The 24611-nt window shown below is 49.3% G+C and overlaps 1 long non-coding RNA gene across 1 annotated transcript; it reads right to left on the bottom strand.

Annotated features, from left to right (window-relative positions):
• Positions 1 to 3680: 3680 nt before the first annotated feature.
• On the bottom strand, positions 3681 to 17377 carry LOC100608215 (uncharacterized). The gene is made up of 5 exons (XR_001711720.3): positions 17144 to 17377; positions 16041 to 16179; positions 15529 to 15607; positions 8139 to 8354; positions 3681 to 6571 (listed from the first exon to the last, which is right to left on the bottom strand). It is a non-coding gene; the product is annotated as an uncharacterized LOC100608215 (long non-coding RNA).
• Positions 17378 to 24611: the final 7234 nt, after the last annotated feature.

Genomic DNA, 24611 nt, shown 5'->3' with positions numbered 1-24611 from the left:
GAAACCCCCATGCACCCTCAGGAATCCCCAGGCACTTCCAGGAACCCCCAGGCACCTTTCCTCAGACACTTTCTGTTATGACTTTTCTAGAGCTTCTGTAATAGACAGAAATGTATCCTCTCACAGTTCTGGAGGCCAGAAGTCCAAACCATTCAAGCTGTCAGCCTGGCCATGCGCTCTCTGCAGCCTCAGAAGGAGGGTGCTTCCTGGCCTCTCCCAGCTCCTGACAATCCAGGCAGTCCAACCCCGGCTGGCGGCCACATCACTCCCCTCTCCACTTGCGTCTTCACGTGGCATGCTCCCTGCCACCCTGTGCCTTCCCAAGGCTGTCTCCTTGTAAAGATGCCAGTGAGCATGGACGGGGGGCCACCTTGCTCCAGGATGACTGCATCTCAACTCATCACATCTTAATCACCCTGTCTCCAAATGAGGTCACAGCTGAGATCCTGAGAGTTGGGACTTCAGCATGTCTTTCTGGGGGCGCACAGTTCAACCCATAACACACTCCTACAGGTGTTGTATTTGCCATAGCACAAACATCTCACACGCTTTGGAGCAAAACGGGAAGAGAAAATGCTCATGTGCATATCCACCGGTGCACAGGATGCACTAAGAAAACCGTTTCTACGAAGAGCTGCTCCTCCCTCTCCCCTCTCTGCCCTTGATTGTGCCCTCATCTGCAGCATGGAGGGATTGATCGGGGACAAGAGCTTCAAAATGCCCTTTGCAGCCAGGCACGATGGCTCACGCCTATAATCACAGCACTTTGGGAGGCGGAGACAGGTGGATCACCTGAGGTTAGGAGTTTGGGACCAGATTGGCCAAGATGATGAAACCTTGTCTCTACTAAAAATACAAAAATTAGCCAGACGTGATGGCGCATGCCTGTAATCCTAGCTACTCAGGAGACTGAGGCAGGAGAATCGCTTGAACCCAGGAGGCAGAGTTTGCAGTGTCACCCCAATGACAAGAGAATGTCTTCCCTTGGCAAACTTCAGCAGCCCCCAGTAGGCGGCAGGACTAAATGTGACCACAACAGGCCCCAGGGATGAGACCGGCATGGACATTGGTCTCTCCTGCCTTTGACTGGGCTTGACACCTCTTCCCTTTTCTTCCCCCAGATGGAGGCACTGCAAAGGGAGCTGAGCCGCCTGGGATGAGAGGATGGCCTGGCTCTGGCCAGGAGCTCCCTAAGGCAAACACGTATGTCCCTGGGCCCTGGGTATCCTCCTCAGAAAAGAAGAAGCCACCTCTAGGGATGGCAGTCCAAAGTGGCTCTCACCAAAATTATTTGAGTAGTGTGGTCTCTGGGCTGGCGATATCAGCATGACTGGGAATTTGTTAGAAAAGCAACTTCTCTGGAAATAGAGCCCAGAAATCTGTGGTTGCCAAGTTCTGCAGCTTACGGCATTCTTGCAGCATGATAAAGTGTGAGATACACTAATCTCTAAAATGAGATAAAGATTAAAACTTGCATCAAGGTAGCAAGCAGCCTCCCTCAGGCCACAGCGGCTGGGGGCCATTCCTTGCCCCTCCTGTATTAACCTGCCCCTCAGCTTCAGCCAATGAGCATCCACCCCCTCCATGTCCCCCTACCTCAAACAATTTCATGTTTTCCCACCTCTTCCCTTAGCCTGGCTCTCCTAGGGCCCGGAGCCTAATCCCCTCCATGGAGAAGGAGGATGGTCAGTGAGTACAGAAAGAATCCATTGGATTCAGCACTGGGGGTGAATGTGTGTCCAGGGAGCCCTGCAGGAAGCATCACGTGTCAGTGGGGCTGGTTCGCTTCCGTGACCTGGGAATGCGCCTGACAGATCTCCAACGTCAGGGATCTGGACCAAGCTTCTGTGCTCTGAGCAGCGTTTACACCAAAGCTTCCCAGGAGCTGCTCCCAGCCCGTGTCTGAGCTGGGCAGGGCTCCCAAGACAGGCAAGCCCTGGCAGACTGGGAGAAGGCACCACTCTGCTGGCTGATTTTGGCTGGAGGTTTCCCTGACGGCCTTGGTGGACGTTCCCTAGACTGTACCATGGTCTAGGTGGCTCCCACCCAAGCTTCCCTCCCACTTCCCTTCATTTAGGGTCAGGTTTGCACCTCCTTTTGATGATTCTCCAGGCTTTTCCCACTTTCCCTCCATTTTCTTCCAACCCTGTTTCCCTTAGGAAAATCCTTACATGCAGAATCCTATGTTGCCATCGTCTTCTCCAGGCACATGGAGTAACGCAACCTCAGATTAGAAAATGTCAGAAGAAAATTGGTGGGGGTGGGGGGAGAGAGAGAGAGAGAAGGAGAAAGAGAGAGAGGGAAAGAAAGGGAGAGAGAGAAGGAGAGACAGAGAGGAAAAGAGAGGGAGAGAGAGAAAGAGGAGGAGAAAGGGAGAAAGAGGGACAGAAAGAGAGAAGGAGAGGCGAGAGAGAAAGAGGGAAAGAGATGGGGAGAGAGAGAAAGAGGAGGAGAGAGAGAAGGAGAGAGAAGAAGAGCAGGGGAGAGGGAGAGGGGGAGAGGAGAGACAGAGGGAGAGAAAGGGAAAGAGGGAGAGAGAGAGAGAAAGGGAGAGAGGGGAGAGAGAGAAAGGAGGAGAGAGAGGGAGAGAGAAAGGAAGAGAGAGGGAAAGAGACAGAGAAGGAGAGAGAAAGAGGAAGAGAAAGAGAGAAAGTGGGAGAGAAAAAGAGGAGAGAGAGAGGAAGAGAGAGAGAGAAAGTGGGAGAGAAAAAGAGAGGAGGAGAGAGAGAGGAAGAGGAGAGAGAGAGGAGAGAGAAGGACAGGGAGGAGGAGAGGAGAAAGAGAGGGTGAGAGAAGGAAAGAGAGGGAAGGAGAGAGAGGGAGAGAGGGGGAAGAGAGAGGGGGAGAGAGGGAGAGAGGGGGAAGAGAGAAAAGGAGAGAGAGGGAGAGAGGGAAAGAGAGGGAGAGAGGGGGAAGAGAGAGAGAAGGAGGGGGGGAGAGAGAGGGGAAGAGGGGGGGAAGAAAGAAAAGGAGACAGAGAGGGAGAGAGAGAGGGAAAGAGAAGGAGAGAGGGGGAAGAGAGAAAAGGAGAGAGAGAGGGAGAGAAAGAGGGAGAGACAGAAGAGAGGAGGAAAGAGAGGGAGAGGGAGGGAGAGAGAGAGGGAGATAGAAAGTGAAAGAGAGAGGGAGAGAGACAGTAAGAGAGAGGAAGAGAGAAGGGGAGGGAGAGAGGGAGAGAAAGAGGGAGAGACAGAGAGAGAGGAGGAGAGAGAGAGGGAGATAAAGAGGAGGAGGCAGAAAAAGAGAGGAGGAGAGAGAGGGAGAGAGGGAGAGGGGAGAGACAGAGAGGGAGAGAAAGGGAGAAGGAGGGGAGAGAAAGAAAGAGAGAGAAGAGAGAGAGAGGGAGAGGAGGAGAGAAAGAAGAAGAGAGAGAAGGAGAGAGAGAGGGAGAGAGGGGGAGAGAGAAGGAGAGAGAGTGGAAGAGAGGGAGAGAGAGGGAGGGGGGAAGAGAGAAAAGGAGAGAGGGAGAGAAAGAGGGAGAGACAGAGAGAGAGGAGGAGAGAGACAGAGATAAAGAGGAGGAGGCAGAAAAAGAGAGGAGGAGAGAGAGAGGGAGAGAGGGAGAGGGGAGAGACAGAGAGGGAGAGAGAGAGAGAAGAGAGAGAGAGGGAGAGGAGGAGAGAGAGAAGAAGAGGGAGAGAGAGAGAGAGAAGGAAAGAGAGGGAGAGGGTGAGAGAGAGGGAGAGAGAGAGAAAGCTAGAGAGCAAGCCCGCAGGAGAGAACCCAGTGGGCACAGCATTCAGACAAGCTGACCTCAGTATGCAGATTCAGCCTGGAGATACAGACCTGGGGGCATCAGTATATTTTAAACCTCAGGGAGGATTTGATCACCAGGGAGAATACCATAAGGTGGAAGCAAAGAGGCTGGGGTAGAAGTGGAACACTGGCCATCACCAGGTTTTATGGAGCAGCCACAACAAAGAACCTCAGAGGCCCAGGAGGGAGTTGCAGAGAAAGGGAGGAGCAGCACACAGCAGGGCCGGGGCTCTGGGGAGAGCGGGACTCCAGCGCGGTGCAGGGCTCCAGCCCAGCTACACTGGCAGCATCTTGGTGAGCAGAGCAGGGCGGCTCCTGCTGCGAGAGCGATGCTAGCGGATGCTGAGACAGAGGCTAGGGTGCAAAGAGGCTGCCCTGAGCAAGGAGGGAGATCTTCCAGAAGTTTGACTGAGGTGCCCGTGGAGTTGAGGGAATAAGCTTTCGAGGTAGGGGGCACCGAAGCCCACATAGGAGGCCTGCAAAGGAGTCAGGATGGGACAGGATTGGAGACTGTGAGGAGCCAGCCTGAGTGAGGAGGAGAACAGGTACCTCCTTAGGACAAAACCCAAGCAGAAGAGCTTTACAGGTGACATTGTTTGCAGGCGTCGTTGAGGGCCAGAGGCAGAAGTTGAAGAAGTTCCTGTCTGGGGCTTCTCCTTTATCCCATGCCCTCTGTGGATTGGGATGGAGAGGATCTGGAGTAGGAGGTGGAGTCGCTTTGGAGAGGGGAAAGCTCACCAGGTGAGCAAGTGACCAAGGAGAGCGAGGGAGAGCACAGGAGGACAGTGAGGTTCCTGGGCAGCTCCAGGACCGAGTGTGAGATCGCCCTGACATCTACCAGTGGGTCTGGCTGATGCAGGGCTAGAGTCTGGCTGGGCAGGCATGGCAGGAAGATGAGGATCTTCACAAGGGAGGGTTGACAAAGTAGGCCATGGCCTCTGGATGGTACGGGAAGGCTGTCAGTCCAGCGGGGGAGGGTGGGTGGCCCAGGGGGTGAGGCTGGAGACTGCAGTCTGTGAACGAAAGACGTGCATGTTCATCCTCTGGGGTGTCTTAAGTGTCGGCCTGTTGGGGTGGTCATATACACGGTGGGCCTGGGTGTCACGCGGGCAGAGCAATCACACTTGGAAAGCCTGTCATAAGGCTGCCTGGGGAGTCCCGCAGTGCTTGGGAGCCTTTTTCTCAGTACTGGCATCGGCCGTGAGTTTCTGATGGAAAGAGCCCGGCTTCCTGGAGAGCGGCACCAGAGCTTTTATGGACTGTTGCTTCAGGTGGAACGTGGAGTAATTATTTTCTTATGACTGTTTGTAGATATAATTGTGTCCTCGCTACTCAGGAATTTATGTTCAGAAAATAATTACTATTGGATTAACTGCAATGGCAATCCTTTAATTCCACTCTCAACACTGTTTGTATTTAAGCCGAGCTTCCTCCTTGCCAATCTGATGTGTCTGTTACAATAAGCGTTTTAACTCAATTATCGTCTCAGACACAATCAAATTATCTGTAATATGATGTAATTACTTTTTTTTATTAGGCTAAACTGGGGATCCTGAGCTGTGAATGCGTAGCGTAGCTTTGAGAAGTGATTAAAACAAACTCACAGGCCCTTCTACAATAAGAGTGTGTTTTTCAAAAGTCCAGTTTGAAACCCAGATCGTCCACTCAGGGCCTAAAAACGTATCCCTTGTGCCAAATTCACCTCCTGCAGGAAGACTTCCTTGCCCTTAAGTCACCCGGCTGTGCGTGGTTTGCTCTACCGCCTCCGGGCCTTTGGATGTGGGATTTGTTTCTCTGTACCTGACGCCGCTTGACTTCGTAGCTCCCTCCAGCCAATCCCATGTGGACCTCACTGGTAGACTGGACTGTGAGGCTTCCACCCGTACAGGAATTCATGCTGGCAGAGCCCCTCCAGAGAAAGGCACTGTTAGGATTGAATTGTGATCGGGTAAAGTTGTAGGGGTGGAAATACTCCACCTCTGTCCTCTTAGGGTCCCGGCTGGGCCTGAGAATTAAATGGACATAACATAGACTAACAGGAGAAAAGTGTAATGCAGGATTTATGTAGCATGGGAGCCCTCCTGCAGAAATGAAGACCTGCAGAAGCAGTGAGTCAGTTACTCAGAGATTGGACGGGACAAAGAGCAGAGCTGTGAAGAAGCAACTGAAGTCTGCAGGGAAGCTCAGAGAATGGAGTGATGCTAATGAGGTACTCACAGTATGCTCTCAGTTTGGACTTTTCACTCCCAAAGATAAGGATGTTGCCTTCCCTTCTAGGGTGGAGAGGGCATCTTTCGCATTGGAATTTCATCTCAAGGTACAGCATGGAGGTCACTGTGATCTTTTTGCACCTGCTGTTTCTCAAGAGTCTTTAGCTGAAATTGTCAATATGCCAGAAGAGCCTGTTTTAATCCTTTCAAAGTCCTAATCCTCAGGACCTCAGAATGTGAACACATTTGGAAATAGGATCTTTACTGAGGTTAAGGGTTAAGTTGCAGAGATTAAGCTAAAACAAGGTCAGGAGGGAGGGCCCTAATCCAACATGACTGACGTCCTTATGAGAAAGGGGAATTTGGACACAACTGTGGACACAAGGAAGACAAGGAAAGACAGAGAGAGGAGGCGGCGACCTGTAAGCTGGGGAGAAAGGCCTCAGAGAGACCTAGCCCTGCCAAGACCTTGATCTCAGACTTCCGCCATCGAGAACTGTGAGAAAATCCATTCCTGGCTGGGCGCGGTGGCTTATGCCTGTAATCCCAGCACTTTGGGAGGCCGAGGTGGAAGGATTGCTTGCACCCAGGAGTTCGAGACCAGCCTGCACAAAAAAGCAAGATATCATTTTTACAAATAATTGGAAAAAAAAAAAAAAAGCCAGGTGTGCTGGCGCATCCCTGTAATCCTAATTACTTGGGAGGCTGAGGCAGAAGGACTGGTTGAGCCCAGGAGTTTGAGGCTGTCATGAGCTGGGATAACACCACTGCTCTCCCACCTGGGCAAAAGAGTGAGCCCCTTACTCAAATAAATAAATAAATAATTCCTGTTACACAGACATAGGAAACAAATGCAGGCACTTAACTCTAATGGTTAAAAACACAGCACTGGAATCAGAGTGCCTGAGTGTTAATCCCGGTGCAATTACTTATTAGCACCGGGCAATTTAATCATATGCCTTAGTTTTCTCATCCTGAGAGTAGGACTAATAATCACATCCACCTTGGAGGGTTGATGTTTGTATGAAGAGCTTAACATTGTGGCTGGAATATAGTAAACATTAGACATGCATTAATTTTTACTCTGCATCAGATGTTGTGCTGCGTACCTTACTGAGTAAATCATCACCATGGTCCTGTGAAGTCAGGGCTTTTATTTTTCTATGAGGAAACTGAGTTAGAGAGAAGTTAAAGAAGAGGTGGAGTGCGGACCTTGACCCCAAGTCTATGCTTACAAACAGTGGATTGCCTCATGCCAGCCTAGGGGGGCACAAGGTATGATTATGGGGTGAATGTTGTCTTTTTAAATAAAAATATCCCCCTTTTTGTAGTTTGACATTTTAATTTCATTTCAGTTCACATACACATGAATTCAATCTCATACAAAATTTAAACATAGATAAAGAATTCCAATACAGATCAAGACAAATGTCCGCCTTCAGGAAGAGGCTGGCAAAAACACATACAATTTGCTCTCAATCAAGTGTACAGTGTTCAATGAGTAGAGAGTTTCAGTTTTCCAAGATGAAAAAGTTCCAGAGACCCGCCTGGCGTTCACCACTGATGTGTTTAAAAGCTTCCTACTGTCTCGATAAGAAAGCTCCTAAGACTGTTGTTCTGTGACAGTGGATTTCCTGGGCTGAGATCCAGGGCGGGGCAAATGCAGCAGTTCCCACCTTCTCTTAAAGGCTGCAATGCCCTGATGGAGAGTTCTGGTTGCCCCATGGCCTTTTGCCTGCCGCTGGCCCACAGCTCTGTCCGCCTCTGTGTAATAGGCAGGGCTGGGTGTGGACATCTGGGTCTGAAGCCGAGCCCTGGCACTGCACACATGTGGCCTGGGCAGAGCCCACTCTGTGCTGTGTTGCCCACTAATGGTTTTTTGATTTTAGCCTGAACACTAGTTTTTACACCATGCATCCTTTTGTCTTTTTTATTTGTTTCAAGAAAATAAAATATCTCACAAGCAGACCGCCACCCACTGTGGCAGGGATGCTGCTCTCTGTTCCCACACGCTCCGCTTGGAGAGGGGCACACAGTAGAACCCCCAGAAGGATGTGCCAGTGAGTTTATTCCTCCTGCACTATCCAATATGGCCAGGTGTGGTGGTTCAAAGTTAAATGCAAATTATTTAAAATTAATGGCCAGGAGCCAGACCAAGGCCGCCTCACTCACCTTGTGACCACTGAATCTCTGCTGGTTCTGCCATTGAAGGGAGACGCTTCAGGGCACCAGGAGTGTTCTGGGTTTGATGGAATGGTTTGAGACGTTGGTGGTGGCAGTGGTTCCAAGGATGCTGGCATCTGTCAAGACCATTGTGCTGTACGCTTCTAGGTGATTATATGGAGATCATACTTTAGAAAGCTGATTTAAAAAGTGAAATGTCCCTCCCTGCCAAAAAATAAAGAAAATCTTTTATTTGCAGTCCCAAACTGACCTGGAGCAAACTATTGTCAGAAGAATGAAACCAACCGATTCCTAAGTAGGTGGCACCACTCACAGCACTTAGGAAGCCCCAGAAAGGGAAAGGCAGGATTTCCTAGTCCCTGAGGAGTTAAAGAGAGGGAAGCAGAGCGCCAGCCTTGGGCATCCAGACCACGGGCCAGCGCCTCCCACTCCAGACACCTGCCAAGTCCTTCCCTACCACACACAGTGCTGGGCTCAGCGGGAGCCTCGCAGGGACTGAGATGGGGCTCGTGGATAGGTGTGTATCGAGGGATGTGTGAGCGTCTATGTGTGTGTGCTAGGTGTATATGTAAGTTAGATGGGTGTGTATGTGCAGGTATATGTGTATATATGTGTGCCAGTAGTGTGCATGAGAATTAGGCAGGTGTATGTGTGAATGTGCACATGTAGATGTGTGTTAGGTGTGTGTGTGTTAGGTGGGTGTATGTGTGTATGTGTATATATGTGTGTGAGGTGTGTGTGTGTGAGTCAGGTGGGTGTATGTGTATTAGGTGCGTGTGTGTGTGAGTTAGGTGGGTGTATGTGTATATATGTGTGTTAGGAGTGTGTGTGTAAGTTAGGTGGGTGTATGTGTGTATGTATATATATGTGTGTTAGGAGTGTGTGTGAGTCAGGTGGGTGTATGTGTGAATGTGTGTATATGTGTGTTAGGTACGTGTGTGTTAGGTGGGTGTATGCGTTTATGTGTATATAAGTGTGTTAGGTGTGTGTGAGAGTCAGGTGGGTGTACGTGTGTATGTGTATATATGTGTGTTGGGTGTGTGTGTGTTAGGTGGGTCTGTGTATATATGTGTGTATGTGTGTTAGGGGTGTGTGTGTTAGGTGGGTGTATGTGTGCATGTGTATATATGTGTGTTAGGTGTGTGTGTGAGAGTCAGGTGTGTGTTAGGGGGGTGTGTGTGTGTTAGATGGGTGTGTATGTGTATATATGTGTGTATGTGTATGTATGTGTGCTGGGGTGTGTGTGTTAGGTGGGTGTATGTGTGCATGTGTATATATGTGTGTTAGGAGTGTGTGTGTTAGGCGGGCATATGTATGTGTATATATTTGTGTTAGGTGTGTGTGTGTTAGGTGGGTATATGTCTGTATGTGTATATATGTGTGTCAGGAGTGTGTGTGTGAGTTAGGTGGGCGTGTGTATGTGTATATATTTGTGTTAGGTGTGTGTTAGGTGGGTATATGTGTGAATGTGCATGTGTCTATGTGTGCTAGGTGCATATGTGAGTTAGGCGGGTGTATGTGTGCAGGTACATGTGTACATATGTGTGTTAGAGGTGTGTGTGTAAGGAGAGGGTAACGGAGAATAATGTTACTTGGGAATCCGAGGCACATTCCACAGGGAAGCCCCACTGGCCTTCAAGTTATGTAAATCCATCAACCAGAAAATCACTGATATTTTCGGGAAGACACATCACTAATTACCATAATGCCCACATTTGTGAGGCATTTAGCACCTGTGCTAAGTGCTGGGTAAACTGCAAAGGTATTAATCCACACGGCAGCCCTGCCAGGCAGATGTCATTATCTCGTTTTGAGACTTGGAACGTGGGTTTCTCAAAGAGAGTCCTTCAGCTGGAGCCTGCACGTCGAGGCAGTGGTAGGGCCGGATGTTCAATGCTGGGCTCCTGACCCTCAGCTGCTTCTCAGCCCCAGCCCAGGAGCTTAGATTCTGACTTTGATCAGTGACTGCAGGGACCGAGGGCTCCTTCCTTCCAAAGCCCTTCCTCCTCGCCTGTCAGAATCCTCCATGGCCCTCAACATTTGGCGTGCGGAAAAATCAGCTGGGACCTTCTTAAACAGCAATTCCCACCCCATCCTAAGCCACTCTGACTTGCAGGGATGGGCTCAGGGCCAGGAATCAGCATTTTAGCATGAGGCTTTCCCGACACTCCAGTGCTGGTCTTCGGAGAACATCACCCTGGGGATTCCACCGCACCTGGTGCCAGCCTGGCTTTTATCCAAAGGTGCCAGCATGCACGGGGATGCCCCTGGCTGCTGTTTACAGAATAGACTCAGCCACAATGGAAGAAGCAGAAAGACCTCTCCGGAGGCCACTGCAGCCATCCAGTTGAGACAGGACAGAGATACATTGAAGCAATGGAAGTGGTTGGATTGGACAGAAATTTTGCCAGTGATGCTGACATGTTGTGAATGACGTAGGAAGAGAAAGAGACTGAAGTCACTGCTGACTTCAGGTTTCTCCTGGCCATTAGGTGGAGACGGTGATACTGATGGGGTACCATGCACCTGGTTAGAGTGGTTTAGGGGAGGGGAGAACACAGTGGTTGGTTTGTGGTGTGTTTCAAGAGAGTGTGTGAGGAAGACAAGGGGAGCCTGACTTTAGGGGAGAAGGGGGCTTCACTGGGAAGGGGTGAAAAATATTTGAGAAGTTGGGTGGCAAATTTGTAGAGGAGACTGGGCCAAGAAGAAATAGCAAACAGCCCAAGGAGGGAAGGGATCAGAGGAGATGATGTAAAAGGTAGGTGCAGATTTAAAGTATTGCTGGGTGGTGAAAAGAGCAGAGGTCAGGAGTCTTGGGTGGAGTCCTGCCCCTCCTGCACCAGGCCCCTTGGCTGCTCCAAGCTCAGGGTTTCTCCAACTGTAAAAGCGAGGTAACACCTGTGCTGTGGCTCCAGCAGGGCTGTGGTGAGAATCAACATCATATAGCATTCAAAACACCCTGGAGGGTGTGTTGCTATGAGCAGAACTTTCCCAGCACCCTTTGGGGTTTCTGCTATTGACCCCAGGGGTTACCCTGGGTGCAGGGCCCCGAACTCTTTTGGCAGAATGAACTCTTTTAGCCCCTGGGAGGCAATGACAGCCCTGTGGGAAGCGAGTGTGCTTCAAGATGATGTGCTGCTTTCAAAATCCAGCTCAAAGCCAGGTGCCAGGGCTCACACCTGTAATCTCAGCACTCTGGGAGGCCAAGGTAGGAGAATCGCTTAGGCCTAGGAGTTGGAGATCAGCCTGGGCAACATAGAGAGACCTTGCCTATAGAAAAATTAAAACAAATTGGGCATGTTGGTGAGTGCCCGTATTCTCAGCTTTTCAGGAGGCTGAGGCAGGAGGATGGCTTGAGCTCAGGAGATTGAGGCTGTAGTGAGCCACGATCGAACCACTGCACTCCAGCCTGGGCAACAAAGTGAGACCCTGTTTCTATAATTTTTTTTTTAATTAGCTGAGTACAGTGGTGCACACCTGTGATCCCAGCTGCAAGGGAGACTGAGGTGGGAGGATCGCTTGAACCCAGGAGGTAGAGGCTGCAGTGAGCCATGATCACACCACTGCACTCCAGCCTGGGCGACAGAGTGAGACCTTGTTCATAAGAAAACAAATAAAAATAAAAATAAAATGTCCAGCTCTGCGTCTGGGTGACCTTGGGCCACTTCTCGCCTCTTCGGAGCCTCCCAGTCATCTTCTGTAGACTGAGAAAATCCATACCATCCTGGTCCTCATGACACATCTCTTGGGTGCAGGAAATAGAAATCTACTTGGGCTCACTCCAGTAAACAAAGATTTATTTAAAAGAATGGACGTGCCTCACAGAGCCCATTAGAGTGGAAGCGCCCTGGACAGGGAGTACTGCACACCGGGCCCTGGAACAAGGCCACAAGGCCTGGCCCCCAGCAGCACCCAGTACAATAGAACATCCATGGAATCAGTGCAGCTACGGGAAGGTGGGTTCTCAGGAAGGCTGGGAGCTGAGGGCTGGAATCTGTCTGGAGCTTTGGTGATCAACAGCTCCATCCCGCACCCCGCTCTATTCCTTATCCTCTCTGTACATTTGCTGGTTCATTTTCCTCTCTCTGTAGGTAGGAAACCTGGAGCTCCCATCTGCAAGCACCAGCCCAGGCTTGCGTGGCCGGGGCCTGCCTCTCAATGGCCTCTATGTATTTCTGAGCCCAGTTCCCCATCCCCCAAAAAGAGAATGTAAGTGGCCCAGGCTGAATGAGCGTCCACTTGGTTACAACTAGAGGAGAGCTCCCTGGCATTGACAGCGGCTCCTCAGGCTGGAAGAGGGGCATCCTCTCTAGAAAATGAGCTGGGGGAAGGTGCTACATCCCTGTTATGTAAATTTGACCAACGGGCCATTTTACAAAGTCACCTAGAGCTGTGTGTGGCACATAGTAGGTGCTCAGGGAATAGGAGCTATTGTTCTGTGTGGCCAGGAGTCTCAGGACCTCAGCAGGTGGGATCTTCAGCTCATTTCTCATCTCTGCATACCTGACTGGTGACTGTGTGTGTGTGTGTGTCTGTGTGTGTGTGTGTGTGTGTGTGTGTGTGTCTGGTGTGTGGGGGGCGGGAAGGGAGGAGAGCTGTCACTCCCAGGGTCTTGAGACCACAAATTCAGCAAAGTCCCCTCAGCTGGCAGCCTAATAAAACATGTGTTAGTTCCCATATTTTGGAGTCCAGTTCCAGCCCAGATCTGATTTAAGAAGCTTTTGAGTAGGTACTGTGGCTCATGCCCATAATCTCAGCACTTTGAGTGGCCAGGGCGGGAGGAGGATTGCTTGAGGCCAGAAGTTCCAGACCAGCCTGGGCAACATGACAAGGCCCCATCTCAACAAAAAATAAAATAAAATAATTAGTTGGGTATGGTGGCACAAACCTATAGTTCTAGCTGCTGTGGAGGCTGAGGTGGAAGGATTACTTGAGCCTAAGAGTTAGAGGCTACTGTGAGCTATGATCATGCTCAAGTGAGCTTTCACTTTCTCTGTGGAGACAAGTTAAAAAAAAAAAAAGCAGCAGCTTTCACAGTTACAAGCAGAACCAGGGACATGATATAGCACTTCACTGCAGCCACATCTCATGGACTTCCCTCCCTTCTTAATACTACAAATTCCAAATACTTTATTCATGGAAAGAACATCCTTGATTAAGTTGGCTGATCATCATATAACGTATTCTGGGTCTCTATGTAATTTATTCACATGATCATTCAACATTCTACAGTTAAATCCTTCCCCCAGCACCACTAATGAGAGTCTTTCATTGCAGATGAGTGAGGACCGGGCTGTCCTGAGCTGACATTCTTGCTACCGCCTGGAGCATATGTTATACATGAGAATTAATAAGTATGAAGTTCAGAACATATCTAGGTATTGCATCATATGGTGTTTTTCATTTTTTGTTTGTTTGTTTGTTTGTTTGTTTTTGATAGAGTTTCACTCTTGTTGCCCAGGCTGGAGTGTAATGGCCCAATCTCGGCTCGCCACAACCTCTGCCTCCTGGGTTCAAGCGATTCGCCTGCCTCAGCCTCCCAAGTAGCTGGGATTACAGGCATGCAGCACCATGCCCTGCTAATTTTTGTATTTTTAGTAAAGACAGGGTTTCTCCATGTTGGTCTGGCTAGTCTCGAACTCCCGACCTCAGGTGATCCACCCTCCTTGGCCTCCCAAAGTGCTGGGATTACAGGCGTGAGCCATCACGCCTGGCAGCATCATATGTATTTTATGAGAATTCTACCTTGAGTGTTGAGAAAGAGACTGAGAGAGAGAGAATTCTCGTTCAAGCCATCAGAGTCATGGAGGCGTTTCTATCAATAGCTCTCTGTAAACTGAAAATAAAATCCTAAGCCCCTACCAGCTGAGTACCTCTTCTTGGCCTAGGGGACCCCAGAAAAATCTTAGAAAATGAGTGTCTGACCATGACAGGAAGGGAGGCCAGACACGCCTCGTTACACTCCCTCCCTTTTGGAGTTTAGACAAAACCACTGCTTGGCGTTCATGCTAAAATAGAGATCAGAAGACTGACAGAGCAGACCCTTTGCAACAATAAGATACCAATTATAAACAGGACCTAAGGCCGTGCCAGACAAGGGGTAAGTCATGCACCCCTACAGGTCACTCTGACCCAGTAGTTTGGTTAACAAACTTCCTTAACTTAAAACATTCTTCTCTGCTAACTCCAAATTTTTAGACAAAGCTCTACTCCTTTAATCAGTTGCAAATGAAAGAATCTCTAGGTCCACTGATGATCTATAAGTCCCTGCTTCAAGATATTCCACCTTTTGGGGCTGATCCAAAATACACCTTCCATGTATTAATTCATGTCTTCACTCGCAACTCCTGCCTGCCTGAAATGTACAAAACTAAGCCGTAATCCAACTGTCCCGGACGCACTCTCTCAGGGCCTCTTAAGACTGCATTTCCGGGGCCATGGTCACTCATACTGGCTCAGAAGAAACCTCTGAAAAATACCTTACGGAGTTTGATTTTTTCATCAACAGCTCCATCAGTTAGCCGGGAGATGAAGAAGTTGCCTTGCTGATCTCTCTTCCAGTCCTGAGTCCCATGCATCTTCCATGGCTTGGGGATCTCTAGATTTGGGGGTCCTGAGGCTGCGGGGACGGACCAGCGGGCCTGGCTGATGGGGTGGTGGCAGGTGGGGCTCCTCCGCAGCATGCTCAAATCTGTGGCATCTGTGACCCTGCTAAACATTTCCCTTTTCTGCTTCTTGAATTTTTAAATTTTTTATTCATTTTATATTTTAGAGACAGAATTTCACTCTGTTGCCCAGGCTGTAGTGCAGTAGTGTCATCGTGACTCACTTCAATCTCTGAACTCCTGGGCTCAAACGATCCTCCTGCCTCAGCCTCCCGAGTAGCTAGGCCCACAGTCACTAGAGATGGGGTCTTGCTATGTTGCTCAGGCTGGTCTTGAACTGCTGGGCTCAAGTGATTCTCCCATCTTGGCTTCCCAAAATGGTGGGATTACAGATGTAAGCACTGCACCCGGCCACATTTTCTGACTTTCGCAGGCAAGAGCGGGAGAGCTGGGTGCAAACCTCAGCATTACAGACATCTGCAAGAACTTTCCAGCAGGCTGCTGGCTTCCTACGGCTAAGTCCCTTTTCCCTGGGGTAGTGGTGGTCTCTGATCCGCAGAATGTCAGCTGTTCAAGTGGGAAAGCCTGGGCCCAGAACTGAGAAAAGGCCTTTTCCAAGTCCCAGACTGAGCCGCTAAGTGAGATGGAACAAAACCTTCACCTCTGGCTTCTTCTCAGCCAAGCCCACATTCATTTTCCCTGTTTGACATTTTTGACTGGAGGTTCCAACTAAAAATAGTGACCCAGCTACACACAAGGACTAGGAAACTCACCCTCCGGCCCTGGTGGCTGCATCATCTCGGCTTCACTCTGCGGGGCATCCTCCACAGACCCATCCCTCTCCAGCTGCCTCTGCAGTGTCAAGGTGATTGAACACAAAAGGAGACAGTGCTGAGACATGCCAGGCTTTACCACAGCATTCAAAAGGATTCAGCATTCAACCTCCAGCCTGGCCATTCAATGCCAGATTATCAGCAGCTCTGAAGAAGGCGCTCAAGAGGCTTCATCAGGAGTGCACAGCATGGCCTGAGCTGGTCATGAGAGTGAAGGTCCCACCATGTGGGCTGGGTGATGGGGGAGCACAGAGAAAGGGGGTGGGGGTGGGGTCACGTCGAACCAGGCTGGGCAGCAGCCTGTTTAGTAAAAGTCAGTGGGCACACAGAGCTAATGCCTGAGCTTTTCATTCAAGACCACAAGGTCCCATCAGGGGTTCGGGCACCCAATATGTTAGGAATTCTCCTTAAAGGTGGCCCCAGCCCTCCCAGCCTGTCTTCCCCGAGCATACCTGAGCAACATCTTCATTGCATTTTAGTCCTGAGATGGGGAAGGGACCCCCTCTTAGGGGCCTAATGAGCCTTCCCAAGCATGAAAATAAAGAAAACTCCTGCGTTCCTCGAAGGGAAATTCCAGGCACCTAGGTAGGCCTGAGAAGTAAGTAAGCAAGAAAGCAATCGTCACCTAAAGCCAAGGAAATAAGTCCAGAGATTTGTGGTTTCTCTACAGAAATGAAAGATAACATCTCAACATATGTCCCTGAGTTCTTTCACACACCCAGACCCCACTGCAGACCCCGGTGGGATTCGCTGACAGGTAGACCTTGGATAAGGGGGAATTGCAGACAGAACTCTGACCACACTGTTCTTTGTTTTAAGTTTATTCCTGAGAGGCTTGGTGGGAGTCACCCTGTCCCCTAGCCAGTTAACATGTTTTTCTGCTGACCCCCAATTTTTAAACAAAGCTTCTCTTCCTTAACTAATTGCAAATCAGAAAATCTTTGAATCCTCCTATGACCTGTAAGCTCCTCCCCTTTAAAGATGCCCCCACCCTTTTAGGCCAAAATCAGTGTGTACCCTCCATATATTGATTTCTGATTTTGCCTGTGGCTTCTGCTCTTCTGAAGTTTACCCCTATATTTATTTATTTATTTATTTATTTATTTATTTATTTATTTATTTATTTTCAGTCTTGCTCTGTCTCTCAGGCTGCAGGGCAGTGGCGTGACCTCGGCTCACTGCAACCTTTGCCTCCCGGATTCAAGCAATTCTCCCACTTCAGCCTCCCAAGTAGCTGGGACTACAGGCGTGTGCCACCACACCTGGCTAATTTTTGTACTTTTAATAGAGACAAGATTTCACCATGTTGGCCAGGCTGGCTTGAACTCCCAACCTCCAGTGATCTGCCTGCCTCAGCCTCCCAAATTGCTGGGATTACAGATGTGAGCCACTGCACCCAGCCTACCCCTACCTTTAAACACCTTCACCCTCAAGCCATGCGGGAGGTCAGGAGCTGAGCAGTAGCTTCCAGATCCTCCTTGCTTGGTGCCCTGCAAATAAACGCTTTCCTTTTTATTGCTGTGAAACCTCGGTGTGGCTGTCGGGTTTTACTCACCTAGCGCTTGGACCCCAGTTCGGTTCTGTAACAGTGCCTCTCAGCGTTCAGGGCTTCCTGAGGATAAGGGCTGCAGAGCTGCTCTCTCCCTCCCCAGGGCTAGCTCAGGGTCTCGTGTCTGAACCACATGCTTTGTTCTGTCTGTCACAGCTGTTTTCCTATATTAGAGGAGAGGCTGCTTCCCACCTTCCTACTTACATTTGTGGGTGTCCTCCCGAGACCATCCCACACTTTGCTTAAGGCATGGGGCTGGGCAGGAGAAAGGCAAACCGTGAACTTCTAAGAGATCCATCTGCCCCCACAATTTGGAGCTTGGGGGATTCTCTGACTCCATTCCTTTGGGTGAGGGGAACACGTGTTTAGTCAACACTGTCCTTGTTTAGCCAACATTTGCTTTCAGAAAAGTACATTTCCCATGGAGACTTTTATTCCTAAGCTTGGTTGTCCCGAAAAATCTTTTCTCCTTTTTCACCCGTTAAGCAGAAACAAAAATGCATTTCTGCAGGGAATAAATCATTTGCCTGGAGGCCGAAACTCTAGAGGAAATCTGTCCAAATGTTCATTTGCATATTCAAGCTTTTAGCATTCTCCTCTTGTCTCCGAACTGGAAACTTGGGAGAAGTACCGACTCAGTGTTCCAGCACAGCGTTTTATGAAACCCAAACCAAGCTGATCAATGAATCAGTCACCCAGAACTGTTTCCTCCCGGGAATGAGCTCTGGGAGCTAACCTTGAACCAGGAAGACAAGATGAGGAAGGAGGGAAGGAATCACTGGATTAGAGCCGCCTCTGTCACCCGGTGGCTAATAAATTTTTTATTTCTCTGAGGCTTGTCTTTCTTATCTGTAAAATGGGCACACTTTGTTTTCTTCCATCCAAGTATTAATCAAGCCAGAGCCTGTTTAGCTTCTGAGATCAGATGATACCAGGCACGTCCATGGTATTATGGCCATAGACACCTTGTTTTCTTAATTGAAAACAGTTTTTTTGTCAGGGGCGGGGGAGTCACATTTTAACCTTTCTGAAGCTGCTGCCGCTTTTTCAGTGGACCAGTCATCCTCTTAACAGGCTCCTTCTGCAAGCCGCTTGTGTGGAAATAGCAGGGCCTTCCTTTGGCAGAGGAGGGCAGGGAGGGGGAGCTGGTGGCTGCCTCCAGCTCTCTCTCACAGTGACGATGCCACACTTCCCCAAGACTGCTGCCCTAGAGTCCCAGGAGTTGGTCGCATTCTCTCCCTTGCTCATGGGTCCTGGCGTGGATGCATCTCCAGACACCCGGACATTTCCAGGGCTGGGTGATGTCCTCCATGCTGGCGTTAGATTCCAAGATAAGATTCCAAGGTAGATTCCTCCCACATCTACTCCTAACTCCCTGCTCTCCAGGTGCATTATGGGATGTTTGTAAAGAGCAGTTCTGGAGGCCCTGGACTCTGGTTCCATTCCAGGACCCGTCACCCATGTCTTTGAAGTGGAATTCCCCCACCCCTCTCCCCGCCTCCCTCACCCCTCTCCCCACCTCCCCCACCCCTCTCCCCGCCTCCCCAACCATGCACCAAAGATGGCTGGGGCACCACAAGGATGTATTTAGGAGTGAAATGACACGATGTTGGGATTTTGCCTTAAAAATTTATGTGTATGGGGCAGCTGAGAGAAGAATGACAGAAACACGTAATTGTTAAAAATGAGGATTCATTATATTATTTTCTCTACTTTGGGGAGTGTTTGAAAATTTCCGTAATTGAAAGTAAACAATAAAATGAAAACTTATGAACAGAGAATTGAATGGAGGATGTGTGTACCCCACTGGCATTGATAAACAGCTCTTGCTTAGAGCAGGGTGGCCCAGGATATCATTTCTCCAGGCTTCCGAATCCAATTTACTCATTAACCTAATTGTGGACCCATTGCAGGGTGCAGAAAACCAGGGGAAGAGCTGGGCCCGGGGAAGCATTTTGCAGGAGACAACTTAGCCTTCTGTGTGTCACCCTCTCAGCTCGGGGTTCCCCTGCCCCTTGGGGTGTCCCAGGACAGAGACATAGAAGGCAGCTTATGGGGGGAGGTCACCTCCTCCATGCCCACCTTCTGCTCTTTCAGAGCTCCAGCCCCTGAAGAGGGCGAGGATGTGATGATGAGGATGCTGATGGCTCCCCTAGTCTGAGCACCTACTGTGTGCAAGCCCCCAGGCATTTCAACTACACAGCAGCCCTGTGAGGTGGCCCCTGTCACCGAGGCTTACAGGGGTAGAGTTTGAGGCCTAGAGGGACTGATAAGTGGTACTTGGCAGTATTGAAACCCAGTTCTCTCCGGTGGCTGTAGGCTGAGCTAGAGTGAGAATGGTCTTGGCAGCCACAGCTCTGAGCCTGCCTCAGGAGGGAGGGAAAGAACATGAGGACTCTCCAGTCCCTGGGGTTCCCCTGGCACCATGGCTCTGCCCCCGAGAGAGCACAAAGGACCTTACAAGCCTCCCTGAGGCTACAGGTGAAGGCTGCTAGTGAAGGCCCCAGCTGTGGCTCCCTCAACCAACTAGTCCCAGGGATACCTGCATCTTCCGTGTGTACCTCCCTGGGGGCTGGTGTTCAGAAAACCCTCTGAGAAGAGACTCAGATGGTTTGAACGTGCACCAAGAACACCCTGGCTGTGTGGGCCATGTCTGACTGCCTTGAGCGAGACTGATAAGCTCTGACATTACAGGGAATTACATCTGACCTGACACCCATTAGGAGATAGTCATAAAAATCTCAACACCGTCAACAGTCCTCACTATGTCCTGATCACCTGCCAAGGCTGACGGCTGTTATTATTCAGCAGTTACAGGGCGCTTTATATTTGCAAAACCGAGACAGGAAAGGTTATTGTGCCTTCTCCTCTGTCTTATTAGGCAGTCAGGACCTGCCCTGGGAGAGAGGTCAGCCAGGCCTTCAGTGGCAGGGTGGTGGCTTAGAAAGATGCCTAGAGATGGAGCCTGTCACACCCAAGTTTAAGTTCTGATTCTGACAGTTAGTGGCTGTGAGACCTTGGCGACTCACTTTACCTCTCCAGTTCATAAATGGGAAATGACTGTCCATACTCCAATAATTTTGCTGTGAAGACAAAATGACCTCATTTATGAGCAGTAATGTGCCGAAGCCTGCGTATTACTTTCATGTTAGATGTGGGAAAGCTCAGATATGATTTAGATGTTTGTCCCTCCAAATCTCATGTTGAAATGTGATCCTCAGTGTTGGTGATGGAGCTTGGTGGGAGGTGTCTGGGTCATGGGGGCAGGTCCCTCACGGATGACGGGGTGTGCTCCCAGTGGTAATGAGTTCATGGGAGCGCTGGTTGTTGAAAGGAGCCTGGCACCTCCTCCTCCTCGCTCTCTTGCTCCCTCCTCACCACGTGACACTCCTGATCCTCCTTTGCCTTCTGCTATGAGTAAAGCTTCCTGAGGCCTCCCCAGAAGCCAAGCAGATGCTGGCACCATGTTTATACAGCCTGCAGAACCAAGGGCCAAACAAACCTCTTTTCTTTATACGTTACCCAGTTTCAGGTGTTCCTTCATAGCAACACAACACAAAATGGACTAATACATGCTCTTTATCAAAACGAACTGATAAACACACGTGTCTTGCCCTTGGGAATACACAGTGCAGCAGGAGAAATAAGACATAAACATGTGACAGTTTTTATTAATTGCAAGGAATTTATATTTCAAGGTAGAATAAACCATCGACCCAATAGTAATGGGCCTCATGAGCTGAGGCTTAAATTATGTGGAAGCAAATCATATAATTAGGTAGCCATATAATTTATCATTCAAACCGAGAAACGATTAAGAGTGAAAGGGGGTGTTATGAGTAATCAATATCAGGGCAACATATGCGAGTGGGGACTGACCCGGGCACGCTGGGATGTAGGGCATCCTAAGGACGGCACATGCTGCCTCATCTAAGGTGTAGATGTGTGAATGTTTAACCCGTCCCTTGGAGCATCCCCAGGCAGGCATGTGCCTTTTCTTGCAAGATCTAGGCCTCTGGGACCATCGGTGTCCATGGAGAAGCCTGCACATGTGTTAGAATTTTAGTCTGTTTCCTGGGAATTGCTCTTGCACTCACCAGCTCGCCATCTTCCTGAAGAGAAAGTCCAAATTTCTGAACATGCCCCACAAGGCTTTCGATGGTCAGGCCACAACCCTCCCTGACTCAATGCTCCCTCCCTCCTCTCCTGCTAGGGTGCTCCCTCTCCACCCATTTAACTTGCTCTTCCTCCTGCCTGGATGCTTGTCCTTCGGCTTTCACACAGTGTCTTAGCTCTGTGATTTGCATCTTAGCTTCGTGTCCATCCTTGCAAAGGGCTCCCATGGCCATCAATTCCCAGCCATCCTCAACAGACTCCCCAGCCTCTGGCTTACTTGTGTCATTGTGAGGAGAGAGGCCATTTCTCTTACTGTCTCCTGTCTCCAAAGAAAAGGAGGAAGTAAAAACTGAAAAATAACAGACTGATCGGTGCCACTGGCCAGGCCTGTAGGTTAAACATTAACCCCCACCGTAGAGCTTGTACTATCCATAGATCACAGACAATGGTGTGGAGAAATACTTGCCTTGCTAACCACCCCCACCTAGTCACGTACCACCTGCTTGCTCAATCTATCACGACCCTGTCACGTGGACGCCTTAGAGTTGTAAGCCCTTAAAAGGGCCAGGAACTCTTTCTTAATGGAGCTCGGTTCTTGAGAGCAAGTCTACCGATGCTCCTGGCTGAATAAAGCCACTTCCTTCTTTAACCCAGTGTCTGAGGGGTGTTGTCTGTGGCTCGTCCTGCTACAGTTGTCTCCAAAACATTCAGCACAAATGATATACTTTTTTGTTTTACAGAGAGTCTCGGTCTCCCATTCTCCACTAGCCTACACCCAGAACAGAAGCATGCCATCCAGGTCTTGCTTCCTGAATCATCCCCTTTCCTAAAACAGGCCTGGCTCCTCACACAAACCTGATGGGTGAGTGGTCCAGTGGCCTCCAGGGGAGCCTTTAGACAGAAGCACGGGGATTGCTTTCTGGAGAATGATCATCACTCACCTTGGTAAGCCAAGGATAGAGACCAAGAGATAAAGGAGAGGAGCTGTGAGGCAGAGCTGAGAGTGGTGGAAGGGTCTTCAGGAAAAGGGGAGGATCAGGAACCAGGCACTCTTGTCCCAACTTTACCACTAACTCCTCAGTGACCTTGGGGAAAATGCCTTCCCTCTTTGGGTCACAGTCTCACTGTCTGTTAGTCTAGAACTATTCTGCCAAGGGCCAGATTGTAAATGTTCTGGGCTTTGTGGCCACACATTCTCTATTACAAGTGTTCAGCTCTGTTGTTGCAGCTGAAAGCAGTTATAGGTAGTATAGGAACAAATGGGCATGGCTGCATTCCAACCACAGTTTACACACACAGAGAGGCTGCAGGTCACATTCAGCCTACAGGAATCAGCTGCCAAACCCCAATCTAGAACAACAATTTCCAAACTGCCTTCTCCCAAAAGAGGGTCAAATAAATGTGGGAAATATTGAGTTCAAGGTATCTCCTCATTTCAAAACTTCTGACAACACTTACTATGTGAGTGAATACTGTGACTTTCCAGAAAGGGATATTACATATTATATTATATAGTGACTGTGGCTTTTGTGTGTTCTGATTAGAATGGGGGCTTCTTGGACTACAGAAGTTTTGTTTTAGGGTAGAGTATTAGAGTTCTGTAGAAAAACAGAACGAACAGCATGTATCTATCTCTCTATCTATCTATTATCTATCCATATCCATCTATCTATATATATATATACCTAGTGAGAGAGAGAGAGAGAGGAAGTTTTTGTTTTGTTTTGTTTTGTTTTGTTTGAGATGGAGTCTCGCTCTATCACCAGGCTAGAGTGCAGTGGTGCAATCTTGACTCACTGCAACCTCTGCCTCCTGGGTTCAAGTGATTCTCCTGCATCAGCCTCCCAAGTAGCTGGAACTACAGACGTGCACCACCATGCTCAGCTAATTTTGTGTGTGTGTGTGTATTTTTAGTATAGACGGGGTTTCACCATGTTGGCCGAGCTGCTCTGGAACTCCTAACCTCAAGTGATCTGCCTGCCTCGGCCTCCCAAAGTGCTGGGATTACAAGCATGAACCACCATGCCTGGCCGTGAGAGAGATATTTAACATGGGGGACTGGTTCACATGACTGTGGAGCCTAGGAAGCCCTCACAGTCTGCCACCTACAAGCTGGAGGCCCAGAAAAGCTAGGGTGTAGTTCTGATATGGTTTGGCTCTGTGTCCTACCCAAATCTCATGTTGAACTGTAATTCTCCATGTTGGAGGAGGGACCTGGCGAGAGGTGATTGGATCATGGGAACATATTCCCCCCTTGCCTTGCTGTTCTTGTGATGGGGAGTGAGTTCTCATGAGATCTGGTTGTCTGAAGGTGTGTAGCATCCTTTGCGCTCTCTCTTGCTCTGCCATGGTAAGATGAGCTTGCTTCCCCTTTGCCTTCCACCATGATGTAAGTTTCCTGTGGCCTCCAAGCCATGTTTCCTGTACAGTCCGTGGAACAGTGAGTCAGTTAAACCTCTTTTCTTTATAAATTACCCAGTCTCGGGTAGTTCTTTACAGCAGTGTGAGAACAAACTAATACAAGTTCTAATTAAAGGCCCGAGACTCAGGAGCTCCAGTGTCCAAGAGCAGGAGCAGGTGGATATCCCATCTTAAGAAGAGAAAGCAAATCCCCCCTCTTCAGTTTTTTTTAATCCCCTTCTGGTGCTGAATGGGTTGGGTAATACTTGCTTACGTGGGTGAAGACAGTCTTTACTCAGTTGCTTGATTTAAATGCCAACCTTTTCTGGGAACACCCTTATAGACACAGCCAGAAATAATGTTTTCCTAGCTAACTGGGAATCCTGTAGCCGAGTCAAGTTGACATAAGATTAACCATCACAGGCAGGGTGCTGTAACAGACACTGCCGGGCTTCCCACATGGCTCCATGCGACTCTCCCCAGGCGAGCTCATGGTGCCTTACTGCAAGTGCCAGCTTCTCTGCGCAAGGACTTTCTCTCCCCCCATACAGATACAGGCCACCAGTGCTAGAGAGCCACTGCCCCTGAGGGCTGCCCTCCACCAGCAATGAAAGTTACTTGGATGGTAGATACCCAAGCTTCAAACTAATCCAGGAACAGAAATCCAAATACCACATGTTCTAATTTATAAGTGATAGCTAAATGATGAGAACACATGGGCACATAGAGCAGAATGACACACACTGGGGCCTAATGAAGGATGGAGGGTGGGAAGAGGGAGAGGATCGGGGTACTAGGGTAATACCTGGGTGATGAAATACACCATACAACAAACCCCCATGACACAAGTTTACATATGTAACAAACCTATATGACAAACATGTACCTGAGGGGCACATGTACCCCTCAACCTTAAATAAAAGTTAAAAAACTTCTTGTTCCTTGGGGATGGGTAGAG

The sequence above is a fragment of the Pan troglodytes genome, chromosome 20, assembly GCF_028858775.2.
Source record: "Pan troglodytes isolate AG18354 chromosome 20, NHGRI_mPanTro3-v2.0_pri, whole genome shotgun sequence".
Classification (NCBI taxonomy): Eukaryota; Metazoa; Chordata; class Mammalia; order Primates; family Hominidae; genus Pan; species Pan troglodytes.
The sequence above is the reverse complement of the archived record's forward strand: the minus strand, read 5'-3'. Positions and strand labels throughout refer to the sequence as shown.